General features: G+C 29.8%; 1 protein-coding gene across 2 annotated transcripts in view; it reads right to left on the bottom strand.

Annotated features, from left to right (window-relative positions):
- Positions 1–16,516, bottom strand: part of dac (dachshund family transcription factor) — a 665,435-nt gene that overhangs the window by 290,275 nt on the left and 358,644 nt on the right. The window lies entirely within an intron of this gene.

Consider the following 16,516-nt stretch of genomic DNA (forward strand, 5'->3'; position numbering starts at 1 on the left):
ATTTTGAGCTTTTTTGAATACTTCTGGTACAGTCGATTACAATCAAAAGGCGAGATGCACAATTAGATGTTATAACAGTCCTAAATCCAAAATTCCAACATTCTACGGCTAATCGTTTTTGAGTTATGCGAGATACATACGTACAGACGTCACGCCGAAATTAGTCAAAGTGGATTCAGGGATGGTAAAAATGGATATTTCCGTTGAAATCTGAAAACCGAAATTTTTTGCGATCATACTTCTTTTACTTCGTACAAGGAAGTAAAAATTATTTAAATCATCTCTCAGGAGGCTATATTTGATTTAAGGAGAAAAGAATGTTGTTACAGCATTTATCTAATCTAGTCAAAATATTTTGTAATTTTCAGCTTCAATCCTGAATAAAAATTTATCACTCAGAGTATTGTCGAAAAGTTGGGCATTTGCCTTCTGGAAAACGTTGAGCTATTCTTTGCGTAGAATCATTTGTCTCTTGGTGGAATTTCGTCCAGGATAGATGGTCCTTTCTCAATACCATCTCTACTTTACGAATTTTCTTCAAATTTTTTAATATATGATACTGATCAGAAAGGCTTGAATGTACTTTCTTTTTCTGTTTAGCGTTCGGAACTGCAGTAAAGTATTACTTCAGAGGACGAATGAGGATGATATGTATGTATGTAAATAAAGTGTAGTCTTGAACAGTCTCAGTCTTGAACGCATGGTTAATTGAAACCCAATCACTAAAGAACACCGGTATCCGCGATCAGTGATAATTAAAATATTTGATCGCTATTCGGTGATAAAGTTGGAATAATTCGAGCTAGTATATCTTTAGTGATATCTAAAGAGTAAAAGGATTGCCTATGAGGGGATCTGGGGCATTAATTTTCTTTTCAGTGGCTACATAAGGTCACCGTTTGAATTATTTATCAGTACATCAAATTTAATTATAATATTTCAATACATTCTTAACAAATAATCTTTTGTTTAATAAAAAATAAAATGGTGATCAGAGAGTAAATTAAGAGAGACCAGCCATTTGTCCACATGAACATTTTGTTTATTCTGATGTTCTGAATCAGTACCTTAAGTTCGGCCAGCACCACCTGGAACACTGTATTAAGGATCTGTAGTACTGTAACTGATATTTACGTACGTATTTTATGTTTTAATAATTTTATGAGATTCCGTATCTCATAAAAATAAATATTAAATTATAAACAGATTAAGTAAATAATGTTTTTTCATAGGGTATGAAAAGTAAATATTTTGACTCGTTCACAGTACAGTGCACTCATGTGAGTGCGGGTATTTGTACAGATAAACTTCCAAAAATTATACATTTTTACTCAACTAACTTTTAAAAATGATTTTAATAATAATTGAGAGTATTATTTGAGATTGCTTAGTATCCTACGGGAGTTGAAATGAAGAAATTCAGTATAGCAGTTAGTGGTTCTTCTAATAAAGCTATTGAGGGGACAAAGTTGATGCGAAGTTACTAAAGTGAAATTTTTTATAATACCGGAAATAAACAATTTAAAAAAAAAAAAGTAATGATCTGTTTTGTTTTCTTTTTAATACCAGAATGCTATAAATAATAGTATCGTATGTTATAAAATTTAATGATTAAATAATACAGACGGTCAAGAAGTTAGGAAGCAAAGCAAGATTATACATTAGTACTTCGTGAATGTAAGCTTGTACTTATTAGTTATTTCGAGCTAAATATATATATATATATATATATATATATATATATATATATACACGCTTAACTAGTAAAAGAAAGACACATTGTAGTAGCAAACTTGATCCATAAATGAACGAACATAGATATTAATACTACTACCATTCAAGGTTATTAAACCCTTCAATTTTTTATTTTATTTTACTTTTAATTCTTTATTTCTAACCTTCTGTTTATACTAATCTGAATAATTATATATTATCACTACAAATATAACCATTCATCCAGTTCATCTGTTCTTAGTTCTGTATAAATGAACGCGCGCAGGTTGAGTATATTTGTATATGTCTTTCTTACAAGTCACGATTCGATCGCTTAAAATAATAAAGCGTATCTTTTTATTTTTGTGTTTTTTTCCTTCTCCATATAAGCACAAACACTTAAACATGTATGTATGTATGTATGTATATATATATATATATATATATATATATATATATATATACTCTTATATATAATTATTTTATTTTCCACTTAATTGAAAACAAATATTTAAATGTCTTCTCAAAAACTATTTAATAAAAATACTTAAATTTATTATTTTTATTCGTAATATTTGAGAATAAAATAATTTTTATTTAAAAAAGTAATAGATATCATAAATGAAAATCAATCGTACAAAGAACACTTTTTATAAAGAACAATCAGTTTAATTTAAATTTATTCCATAAATTTAAGAGAGAGAGAAAAAAATACTTAACACGATTTCATAAGAAAATGGTAAAAATAAAAATTTATTAAAATATGTTACGAAATCGTGATTGACCTCTCCAAAGAGATGTGATAGAATACCTGCCGTTTAACTGTACAACTCTAGGCTTGATTTCCCATGAAATTTTGACATTTCTACAAAAAAGCAATTAACCATTACTAAAAAAAAACAAAAAAAAAAAAAAACGAGAAAATGATCTGTAATTGCAAGAATTAAGAATTTAAATATAATTAATTTAACCACCCATCATAATATTTGCTTAAAACAAATTAACATTTTTACTAAGGAAATAAAGTTAGCAATTTTAAAATTTAAAACTGTATGTTCAGGTTGTATAAGTATCAGTTTAACTGCCCTTTTGTACATAAAATAAACAGGAAGTTTTGATATTTGAAAGTATTAAGATTAAAAGAAATTGTACGATTGATTACTCACAAATGAATTACATTTATATAATGTTACCTATTATGTCGATATGGATTTACTATTTGGAAAATTGTAAAATGTTTCTTAGAATTAATTTTTCTTTTTTATTATTTAAGCATTTCATTTTTTGTAAAACTCTTCGGGGTTTTATGATAGTTTTTTCAAACAAAAATGTTCAGTTTTACAATTAAACAAAAAACGAAAACATTATTTTAAATGTACAATGATACTAATTAGATAAGAATTATAATGATTAACTCTATGCCTTAACAGCCTGACAACATTAACTTTTTAAAATTAAATTGTGATTATTCTTTAATCTTATATTTTATTATAATTATGTATTATTTAATTGTTTTTCGTTTTTTTTTTTTGTGAACAAACTACAATACTGCAACTTAATGGGAAAAAAATTAATCGTATAGGTAATTTTTTCCTTTATATGTTTTATATAAATATATATTTATACATTTGCTTTATATGTAAAAAGGTATAAATTTTAAATAATATTTAACACAAATAAGAAATTTTTAAAGGAATAGGAAAATACGTTTAAAAAGTAATTTACGAACGAAAGCAAGAAAAGAGACATAAAGATAAAAAAAAGAAAATGAAGTAACGCTTAAATGTTAGATAATAGCAACAGTTTATCTTATTTCAAAACTTTACATAACAAAAAAATTCGATTGATTTTTCACATTCAGTAGACGTATTTATTTTTATTCAAAATTATTAATTTTTATCTCCTGAGGATGGCAAAACAAATAGCTAAATTGCTCTCGGGAAAAATTTCTATAATATCTATTAAAAAAAAATAATAATAATAATAACATTGAAAGGTAAACCTATTTAATAATATGCATCCTTAAGAAATATTTCCTATTACAATTTGTAACAATATTTCGCTCTACCTAGATAGAATTTTTTTAAATTAAAATATAGTGAAATATGCTATCACAATGGAATATATCATCGAAGGAGAATTAAAAAAAAAAAACAACAGAAAACAGTTCTTTAAAAAAAATGAAAATTACAAAAAAATTAAATGAAAGCTAAAAAGAATATATACTGAAGGTATATTAGAATTCATGAGACGATGTTAAGGGGACGATATGATTACAGATAGGACGAGATGAAAAGGAATCTTCGTTTATCTGACCACACACAAGTGGGAGAAGCAATAGAAGTAGATTTTGGGATAGAATGCTATTAAACAGAGACAAAGCGCGAGAGAAGATTGTTAAGGTAGAACAGGACGTTAATGGAAGATTAAGGAAACATAAATTTACAGCAGTTACTCCCTTCATATTTATATGTATGTGATGCAATAACGTAATGCCAATCTTCTCTGTATGAGAGTTTCAAACCATAAAGTTAGAAAGAGAGAGAAATAGGTATATAGAGAGACAATAACAGAATTAGAAGCGAGAAGGGAGGTTTTATATATAAGATATCAAAATTTCTTGGTCCTTCGTACAGTGCGATCTGGAGAATCGATGATGGTTGTAATGCTGCTGAGTTAGCCTTAATAAATATGAACAATAACAAGGATACTACGTTACGAAACTACTAGGACCGTTTACACCCTAGACAGAGGATATGAATGCTTCTCCTTAACGCCGATCTCCTCTCCACCCTTGTTCCTATCCTTAAAACGAATCACCCGTACCGGCCCGTCACCAGCTCGTAAACACTGTCCAAGGTAAACTGCACATCTCTTAACATAACATCTGATTTACGCCCTCCATTGTCCCAACATCTTTTCAACTATTATTGGATTTTCCCTCCCCTTCTCTCATTTTAACATTTCATAAACCATTCCGATTTCTCCCTCCCACTGCTCTTAAAGACGTCAAGGAAAACAATTATTATCAGTCAAGACAATATAATGTGTGATTTACATTTATGTACAGATACTAAAATACAAACATATAATCTACATAAACCTTTTAAAATATACTAAATCTTATAGTCTACCAATAACTTATTATAGGTCAATATAATCACAAGAAGACGATAACGCTCAGGTTATATGAACTGAACTGAATTGAAATGCTGATGACCAGTCTTGTGTAAAATGTCGTAAATCAACTTCTTGTAATTCAGAGCAAAATTATAGAATAAACATTTTATATTACACCAAAAGCTATCATCACTTTTATAGTTTCTTTTCCAAAGAAAACTAATATTAAGAAGAAAAATAGAAGCTAAATTCAATATATTAGAAGCATCTTGTTTTAATCGTAAAATTTCTGAAAATGAAAAATCTTTCATTGAAGCTGTCTCTGGCGAATCAAAAGCTTCAGGACCAAAAAACGTGAAGTGCAGATACTCGAATAAGATTAAAATTAACTGGATTTGAATGCAGATGTTTCAGCGATATAATTTGACAATTATAAGAGAGTAGGTTGTTTTTATGCAGTATAATCTATTATATATAATAAAATAATAACTAGGGTCGTCAATGTGCACGCATCATGTACAACCTATTGTGTAGATTTCAATAAAACTTTGCAGATTTATTATGTTTTTTACTGAAATTTCATTCATTATTACTAAAGTCACTTATACAGGCATATGGGATACAATGATTGAAACTTAACCATATTAACTTTTAACCAGTAATTAAAAGTTTATCCAAAATTTTATTCATTGCAAAATCATCTCATCCAAAAATACATAAAAATAAAGAATTAGATCCAAAAAAATTCTTTAAACTACAAGTGTTTTCATTCAAAAATACACTACGTTGAATATTTTTAAAATTATATTTTTACTTTTTATATTATATTTTTCTGTACAATTCTTTAAGTTACAGAGAAAATTTTTATTTTAATGTTAAATATTTTCATACCAAGAAAAAAGATCTAGTTGTCCGAAAAATGTGATCTATTTTTAGTTTGTAAGTTATTTTATATTGATATAGCAAGAAGTGTTGTGTTGGTTGGATACAGCTTAAAATTTTCTCTAGTCGTATTTTCCATGTGTTTCGCTGGCCATAACTCGAAGGCCAGATCGTACAATTACCAAAAGAAGATTAATGATTATCATCATTCTAACCAAGCAATTCGAAACTCATATGGTACTATGAACCTAATACTCTAAAAAATTATTATTGATATTACTGAATAATATTATTCAGATAAAATCAAAATTATCGTAGTGGAGAAAGATTCAACATAACATAAATTAGTTTTACCGTAAATATATTACGTAAACTTTTATCAAAAAAAAGAAAAATAAGATCTAATTCAAAGAAATCACTAATAAAAACCAAACTGTACCAGAAATTCACAAAGAATATCACAAAAAAATGTATATACATACAAGTATAACATAGAAATTAAACAATTTAATTCCAGTCTCACAATCTGTACACACCGTTAATAGCTTAAGCCGGATGTCCTACACCTATGAATATCGCTGAATGCAATTAATTTCTGTTGAATTCGCATTCCATTGTGCTTAAACCTCCACCCACCCAATCATAGAGACGCTTTGTGTCAAAGAGGAGAGCGGGCAAACACCGATGCACTATTGCATTTTATTAATGCGCACACCTGCAGGCTGATATAACATTTGATGTGGTCGATCATCAGGAACATTGTACACATATATAGTCTATATATGTATGTACGTATAAATGTATATATTAACATGACGTAACATCAAATCAGTCTCCGTTATACCAATTTTAATTACATGAATACCTGAATGCACTTTTACTGTTCGTTTATAACACCGATATATTCATCATCGTTTGTTATTAGACGACAAACAAAAATAATAATAATAATAAAAACAGTTATTATTAATTAATAATTTATTATTTTTACCCTTAAGGTTGAATATCAAACGGTTAAAAAACAGATCAATTGGATACAATTTATTAATATGACTGACATATTCTATGAAAAACGTATACGTTATGAAAGTTTAAAATTTAAAAATTAATATTTAAAAACAGTATTTTCTATAGTAAAACCCAATAGTTAAGTTTAATAAAAACTAAATATAAAATAAACATTTGTTGTGGCTCGTTTTTCCCGACCAATGAAATGACTAAAATTATAAAATTAAGAATTCATTTTCTACGTAAAAATTAAGGTATCCTTTTTTCAATATAATTTATATTAATTAATTTTCCATCTTGGCTAAAATCTGTACATCCTGACCACCGTAGTAGAAGATATCCGCCTTGTGAAGACTGCGCTCTCCACACCTCCTTCCATTCCTGTCCTGATGGGCTTTACCGGAAGTCGTCTTTTAAACTCAATAAAACTGATAACACAACACAATCATAAGTTTGGCCTCTGCCAGAATGCCACAGGTGCAAATGCCTCGGCAAACATTTCCATCAGTGTATTTACACAACCTACTACCGCCTTCGTATGGCCTCTTTCAACCACAACCACCTACCATAACTTACAGCTCTAAACTATCAAATTAACCGATTCGTGGAAGCGCGATCTCCGCGCCTTTTTCTAATACCGAAGGTTTCACACAAAAATTCTTCCTATATCTTACTTCAATTACACCATGCACTCAATCATTACTTGATTGAGTGTGTATATACCAAAAATACTATCCTCATACCAAGAAAACAAGTGTTGAGTGCAACAACCCTACGCAGTAGGGGAAGACCCATTTTCTGACGCTTCCGGTCACCACACCCCCTCATCGTTCCTAGCCCTGATGGGCTTTAATGGGAGTCGTCTTTCGCCCTCTAACTTTTTACATCTCATAGTAATAAGCCAGACTTCGTTGGGATGCAACTGATGTAAATGCCTCGATAGACATGTACATTGGTGATTTTTACACTCAGCTTTTGCCTTCGCTGCAGGCCTCGTATGGACATCTTGAATGTCCTACATCGTTGCTCTCTGAAATAGCTAACCGTGTTTGCGGAAGTACGAATTCCGCGCCTAGTTCTACATTTACTGAGCCAATTTAGTGTAAATGTTTCATATTCGAGGCAAATGAATAATAATATACCAGCAAAAATGTTGTTCGCAACAACAAAATTTAGTTCCATTTCCCTTAGTGAACTGAAACTTTAGTTCATACTCCTGACTTGGTTTCTGTATGGACTCCGTGTTGATTGCAAAACGACAGTTTTGTCATACAATTCAATTTACTCTCAAATTCCTCTGAATTTACTTAAAAATCAAGAAATAGATTCGCAAATTTAAAAGCCTCTAATGGAAACACCCTATCTTTCTCTGCTCTGGTCAGGTTTCGGGAGCGAGGTCAATGCCTACTACCTCCCGCACCTCATTTCCATCACAGAGTTCTCTACATATCCAATCTCATCCTAACAGCGAATATCTAACTTAAGCGAGAGATCGATGTTAAAATGCCTATTTTGTCGAATTAAGTACCCAGATGTGCCCCAAGCCACCCGAATTGCTATTTTATCTATACATCTATAACAGCACTAGACCTCCTCAGCCATCCTCCGCAGGGCTAAGAACCTAAGGAAGTTAGCAACTATGTTGTGCACCTTTTCGGTTTTCCAATTAACTTGCAGATCAAAACCACAATTGAACCTCACAAGTTGTCTGGCTAGTTTGGCACGTTCAGCTTCGTACCTAGGGGTCTACCCTAGGTAATAAGTGCATGGCGCACATCATCAGTTGCCCTACACTCCGGACACAAGCCTGATTTAGTTTTAGCTTTGATTTAGTTAATCAAACTAAATCTGGCCAACCTATCTCGAAAAGCGCCATGTCCAGAAAGAAATTTGTAATATGGCGATTGGAGGAAATCCACTTCAATTACTTAATCTAATTTTGGATGGCTATTTATTTATCAATTAATAACTAAAATGTAAGATTATTAAAATTTAAAACATTTTTCACGCTTAAAATATATCATTATTGTTTTAATATAATTATTAGAAATAAATTTATATAGACCTGAATAAAGTGTATTGAAGAATTACTTTTATGTTAAACATTATAAAATATAATCATTCCACTGAATATACAAATTCCTACATTTTCTTTAGTAAACATCTCATTTTGTACCTATATCCTGTATTTTATATATTTTTCATATCATTTTATATAAATTATTCAGTAATTATACTGAATCGTACATAATACTATGTGTAGAATATTGGAAATATTACAGCATTTAGGTACAAAATAGAGATATTAATATGAAATTAGACAATATATTTTAATCTAATTAGAATAATTGTAATTGTACAAAAATCCCTTTGGCACGCCGGAAGGCAGAGGTAGATTTCACTGGTGCTTAGTAGGGGATAAAAAAGATTTCCAGCTTAAAGTTATGAAAAACTTCAAATTTACTCAATTCAACAGTGGTTGCATATTAAAAAAGTTTCATATGTTTAGCATACGACAAGCCCTATCTTCTTACAATTCCTGCAATACTTTGGTCATCCCTTGCCGTAAGGGTTGGTCATATCAAAAATTGTTTCAGACAAAAGTTTTAGGTAATGTTTATAGGACTAAAGACCACTTAAAACCGATTCGATATTGTGCCTATTAAGGAAGGAATGATTTTTTGTTTTCTTCGAAACCCCATTTTTCAATTCCCTGGGCCAATGGTTGGTGATATCAAAAAACTTTACTTACGTAACTTTTAGGTTCTTATCCAAACAATAGTAGGAACCTCAAACGAATTCGATATTTTACTAATAAGAAAGTTATAGTGATAATTTTTTTTTTCGATAAAGCCTCCCCATATTTCCACCCCATGGTCCGATTTTGGGCGTTAGCAAACTTAACGAGTTATTTTTAAGAAAAAATTTGAAAATTATTGGCGCAAAATTACGGCAGTTATCGTGTCTACTATATATAATGTATATAAAACATATATACTCGTATATAAACTTTTGAGCTGACGGTGGTTTTGTGGTCTGGGGGATGTAAAACGCAAAGATATGTCGAAATTTTCCGAAAGTCGAATCATGGTACCCATTGCAATAGGTAGCTTTCTTATGAAATCTACCTAAAAGTAAAGTAAAAATTTAAATAAGAAATCGTTAACTAGAAGGAGTGGAATTCCTATAAAAGGAAGCCTAGAGAACAAAAGAACGTCAAAATTAATAAAAATAAATTATTATTTTCTAAATGTATTAATTAATTTTTCTTAATAAAATGAAATTATAGTAATTATAAAATGTGCTTTTTGTTCTAATTTTTAAGTTCCAATTTTTTAAAATTAAACTACCCACAAAAATTAGATTAATCCAAATCAAACTGGTCCTACGATATAATAGAAACAAAAAAAAACTCATATAATCATATTCTAAGATAGAAGACAATTTCTGTTATATTAATCTCACATGAAAATTACGCATGGATTTTGACAAAAAAAAATATAGTAAAATTTAGAAAACCATTATGAAATTTATGTAAATAAAACCCATGGATTTATAAGAAAAAAATTCAACAAAAATATTAGCTGTTTAAAATCATTCGTTATCACAAAAATATACAGCTTAATCTTAAATTAGAAAGACCTAAGAATATTAAAAAATAGTACTGCATAACAAAAAGAAACTTTGCAACATTAGAGATAAAAGAATGTATAAATAAGTAATGAAAACTTATTAAAGAAAACCAATCCAATAATAAAAATAAAAAAATTAATAATATTAATAATGAAATTTTTTCGGAAAAAATAACAAATAAAATATTTATAAAAAGTGATAAATAAATAGTAGATTTTTAAAAAGAAGTACGAAAAATGTTAAATATTTATATATTTAAGATACAATAGAAAACAAAAGTAAAATTTGGAAAACCAATATGAAATTCGTGTAAATAAACCTTTCGATATATAAGAGAGAATAAGAATAAAAATATTTTGTTTTTAAAATATTCATTATCACATAATAATACAGCTTATATTAATATAGTCCTAAATATATCCATAAGTACGTAACATATATAATATATCGTTATATACATGTAAATCCATATTTCATTGAAGTCCAATATATGTATTAACAAATAAAATTCGATAACTTATACTGTCAAATCATGATTGATCATTTTATCATAAGTGTGATAGATTAACTATCTAACGGTTGAGCAGCGTCTTCTTCTTCTTCTTACATATATTTTATTCATAAATTAATGTAACGTTATGTTAAACAAAAATAAACAATATATCAGAACTATATATTTTTAACGACGCTAAAAAAAAAAATAATGGTAAAAAATAGTAATAATAATTTTTCTAATAAAAGGAAATTCGTAATGCATTATTATTTACTTAAAACCCATGTTAATATGAAGTAAACTTGTGTTCATTTAAGGCAGCTGAAGTGTTTCTTTACAAAAAAAAAAAAAAAACAGTTCGAATAAGATAATTCATTAAAATTAATAATTCCTTTAGGGATGTGATTATTCAAATAGCTCACGGTTGTTTCAGTTAAAAAAATGAAGCAGGTGTAGCCTACATTATATGTAAAACAGAATAAATTTTTAAATGTTTTATCTTAGATCTAACTAGAGGCATCTTGTTGCTAACTACTATTATATTGAAGTGTACAATAAAATTCATGTATGTAAGTACAATATTCAAGATGTATTTGAAAAATTAGAGTCGTATTTATTTTATACGAGAGGTGATACTTCCTTTTCATTCATAGCAGATGGTCTGTTTTATTTATTTTAAATAACAAATAGCGCTATTAAATAGCTGCTAATTAGTTAACTACTTAATTTTTAAATGTTTAATTATAAGATATAATACAGGATAACTGACTTAAACATTGGTGAAATTTGATAGTTACAATGTACATTCGATTTATTGAAATTTTAAAGAAAACAGTTATTTTTTTACATTTACAGTTATATATTCTTTTCCTTTTTTTTTGTTTAACCTCCGGGACCACCGCTAGGTATTGCTTCAGAGGATGAGATGAGTGTTTTTGTAGCGCGTGAAAATGCAACGTCTGACCAGGATTCGAACCCGAGACGTCCGGATGAAAGACTAAGACGCTACCACCCGCGACACGGAGGCCGGCTACAGTTACATTAATTATAACCTAATGAAATAGACATCTATTTTAACTAAAATAATATTTTATGCAAAATTATTATAAAAAAGATACGTTTTCTGATATCCATGAAATTGACTTTTCAGACAGATTATCCTCATAATAAAACGAAGAAATTAAATTACACGAAAGCCATTAACATACTTTTTAACAGGGCAACAAATTTGTGTAGTTTGGAAAACTACAAAACAAAAAAAACATTAAATTATTTAACTACGGAAAAAAAAACACTAAACTACTTAAAATCAAAATTTAATTTATGTTCTTAAATAATAAAAATTTGCTAGTTGATATATTTCTAAATTTAAATCTTTTGAAATGATTGCATACGAAAAAAAATAAGCGATCAGGAAATTGAGAAGTGGTTTTAGTAGTTATATTTAGTTTTTCTTGATGTAATCAGTAGAGAAATAAAAATATAATTTAATAGCCTGTGTAGTCTATTTAATTATATTATTATTTTTATTTATTTACTAATTATGCGTACACCAAGATAAATTAATTTTTTTTTGCAATATCATAAATATTTGATATTACATTATTATTGTAAACTAATATTTACATAAAAATTCATACATATTGACTAAAATATTGCTTGTAAAAGATAATATTGTTAGTTGGAATAAGCTTAAATTTCAAATAATTCAAAATTATATTTTATAAAAGTCACTTAAAGATTTTAATTTAACTTAGATCAATTCAATCAACAAACGTATAATTTTCTTACCTCAAACAAAAACTACATTTTTAAAAAATATTTACTTTATTAAAAATATAGCAACAATTATTTTATATATGTATATATATATATATATATATATATATATATATATATATATATATATATATGCACGCGCGCGTGTGTTTATTAATGTTTATTTATTTTAGCAGCAATAAATAAAATTGAAAAAAGGTAACGGTAAAAAAATGCATGTACAATATATTTTTTTTACTTTTAATTTAAAATCTAGAACGAGATAGATATTTAAATTGTTAATAATCATCAGTATACACAAATGTGAAAAAAATTATAAATAAAAGAAAATAAGTAAAGAAATTAAACAATTTAGCGACAAAACTACATAAAATAATTACTGTTTAACTGTCAGTAAGTTTACTTTATTATCATTATTTTTTCTTTTTGTCAATTTATTATACTTATTTTCTTTTATGCAATTCTCCTTAGTGTTTACTAATGATGATTTTTAACAATCGAACTTTTAGAGTTTAAGAAAAAACAGTTTCTTTAACGGTTTTGGAGAGTAATCAATTTTTTCAATTTATTTTAATTTAAAATTTACCGTTGTTCTTAATTTGTAAATAAAAAATTTATAAAAACAAAAATTAACAAAATACATCAGAATAGGAATTCTAATATCAATGTACATAATCTAATTGGAAACAGAAATTATAAAAATAAAAAATTAAAATTTAGAAGAAATTTAAAAAAAAGCAATAATAAAAATTCTGAAAATGTGATGTATGGGCGTTGCAGCATCATATTTATTGTGTTTGATAATTTCACTACAGCATAAAGAAACGTCTCTTTCGTTTGTTCTAGATACCCGTTAAAACTACTGAACCGATCATTAAGAAATTTTAACTATAACTTTCTTATGACCTCCAGAATTTTACCACTGTTCAAACCTCACAAATATCACTACTATATAAACCAAAAAAAAAGTATAAACAACCTAGAACGTCTTTTATTAAATTAAATGTTTTTTTCTATAATGATCATTGCCTATGACAATATCGACATTTTCAGACAGTTATTATGAGTGATTTACAAATTTTAATCTCATTGTCTATAAAATATTAGTTTGTATCATACTAGCGTAATATACGTAAAACAAATTAGTTTGATAATAGAATTAGAGAGAATGACTACTATTTATATATTTAACAAAGTTCTGATGGTTTGAGCAGTATTGAATTTCGAAATCGATATGACTTCTTCAGAGTTTTATTATGTGTTTTACTAAATTTTATGTGAAAGTCTAATGTGGCAGCGAGAATTCATTTTCATTCGAGTAAAGTACTGTATAGATTTTTATATCCAGAAATAAGAAATGCCATCAGGGAAAGCCATACGCATAATTGGCATAGATAGATATTAATATTTTCATAATGCCTATCGGCGAGGTAACAGATGATAGAAAAAAGAACTTCTAGGACTACTAGAATTTATGATCAAACCGTGAATCTACGTCAGAGCGTTTTCAAAGATTTGAAGAGCAATATATATGCTTGGCTCAAAATCGAGTTCAACCTTTAAGAAATATGTAACAACAGTCCACACATATTTACTAAAAAACTGTTTTCAATTTTTGAAGTTCTATATGCAAATAACGCGGGCTAGGCCGTGACGGGGATGCTAGAAGTGCAAACATACACAACAAGCGTACGTACGCGCACACACCTACGCTAATTTAAAAAAATTGTTTTTATATTTATATAACCAGACATCGGTACAATTTTCACTGTACTGTAGAATGATCACTTGAAAGGTGTTAAATAAAATAAATTTGGGCCACATGGGACAGTAGGACTCTCTCTACCTTCACCGGGTGGACGAGTATATGGCGCGGAGATGCTCCGGAAGGATCCGAGTACATATGGATGCGTCATCGATGGGTATTGTGGGGAGTCGAGGCCCGGTGAAGAAGCCGGTAGCCCCTCAACCACGACGGTAGTTGTGAAGGCGGCTGGTCGATCGTATGCGGACCTTCTCCTCACAGTAAGAGACACTGTGTCACCGGAAGGGACGGAAATTCTTTCAGCACGCAAGGATTAGGGAGAGGACCTCCATAACAAGTCCATAGTATAGGAGACACTGCTGCCAAGCTCCGGCAGCAAATTATGGATTAAGTGGAGGGTACCACAGTGACGTCTGGTAAAAGCGTACGATGGGTCCATTTTTTGGTAAAGGACGTCGACGCCTTTACCGCGGAGGAGGATCTGATGTGAGACACACGAATGATTGCTGGGGACTCAGTAACGATAGATGTCCTCTACCTGAGGTCGTCGTTTGGAGAGACAAAGGTGGCAACGGGGGCGATTCCACCTCTGCTGGCTGATGAATTGTTGATGATCGGGCGCATTTGCACCGGATGGGTGACTTGTTGTGTGTCAAGGAGGTCCGCTGACGAGCGATGTTTTCGGTGCTGGTGGTGGGGGGGGGTAGGGCACCGAGCTGGGTCCTGTAATGCTCCCGACGGAAGGGGGCAATGCTTTAATTGCGGGGACGAGGGACACCTTCGGCAAAATTGTCAAATGGAGGCCAAATGTTCCTTATGCAAAGTTAGGAGGCATTCACTTGGCGGCCGTGGCTGCAGGCCCAGCAGCAAGAAGGTCCTCCTTCGTTACTGGGGATGGCCTACGGTCGGGACAGTCCCGTTCAGGAGGGGTGGTATTCTCAGGTGTCCCACCTTCAATGATTGGGCGGGGACTCCCTTGAGACGTCATAAGAAAGGGTAAAGTAAGACCGTAGTCCCGGTGGGGGATTCCTTTGGGGTTCCTCATTAGAGATGAAGTGTCAGGACCGGAGTCGCGGTGGGGGCATCCCTTCGGGCCTCGCCTCATAAGAGGCACGGCATGTAATTTAAGACCGGGTCCCGGCTACCTGGGGGGGGGAACCTTAGTTCCTGCCGAGGTAGTTTGAGGCGATCGCACCCCCAGAAGCTGTGTTAATGCTTAATTACGGGTCCGGCTCCTCGCGGGGGGGGGGGAAACAAAGATGAACTCAAAAAAATAAAATTATAAATAAAATAAATAGAACTTCTATTTAATCATACAACACATTTAATTTTTTAGGAACAATTCCATAAATTTATTGAATCATAAACATACATTAAACAGTTTAAAAACTATCTTGAATTAAATCTATTGTGAAGCTGCTCTACTTAAAACCTTTCTGTGCATTTCAAACTCAAAACTGTGAATTTAAAAGTTAATCTCACAGTAAATATAAATAATAGTTGACTCATACGCGTGAATTTAAGTTATTGTAATAATCTGAATGGAAAAGTGTATCTAACAAAATGTAATTATTTTATAATGTACAACTTTAAAAGAAGTAATGTGGTTTATTTTACTTTGAATTAGCTATCATTTTTCTACCAGTAAAAATAAGCAACATACCCTTTTAAAAAATGTGGGTCAAAGATATACAAAATAAATGGAAAGTCTTTCTTTCTTTTTTTGAAAGTAATGTGATAAAGATGACTCGTTTGGATAGTTCTATTGTTATATATATATATATATATATATATATATATATATGAAATTAATTGATTAATTTAATAATCTCAAATAATATTTTCAGAAATTTAATTAAAGGAACTTAATAATAGAATGACACAGAATCATTACTAAACATTTATACGTTCTTATTTATAAGGGAAGGAAATAACGGATCACCGTAACAGAAACCATAGAAATTTATAAATCAATGTATTATTACACCACGTGTAAAATTTACGAAGATATATATGAAGGATTGTGGTTTGAGTGTGGAATTAGAAGGAAGGTAAAACGTTGCGAATGAATGAGTTGGAAACGGTTTGGAATTTATTCAAGGGGACAGATTTAATTATGTCGT

Source organism: Lycorma delicatula, chromosome 6 (genome assembly GCF_047948215.1).
Source record: "Lycorma delicatula isolate Av1 chromosome 6, ASM4794821v1, whole genome shotgun sequence".
Taxonomy (NCBI): Eukaryota; Metazoa; Arthropoda; class Insecta; order Hemiptera; family Fulgoridae; genus Lycorma; species Lycorma delicatula.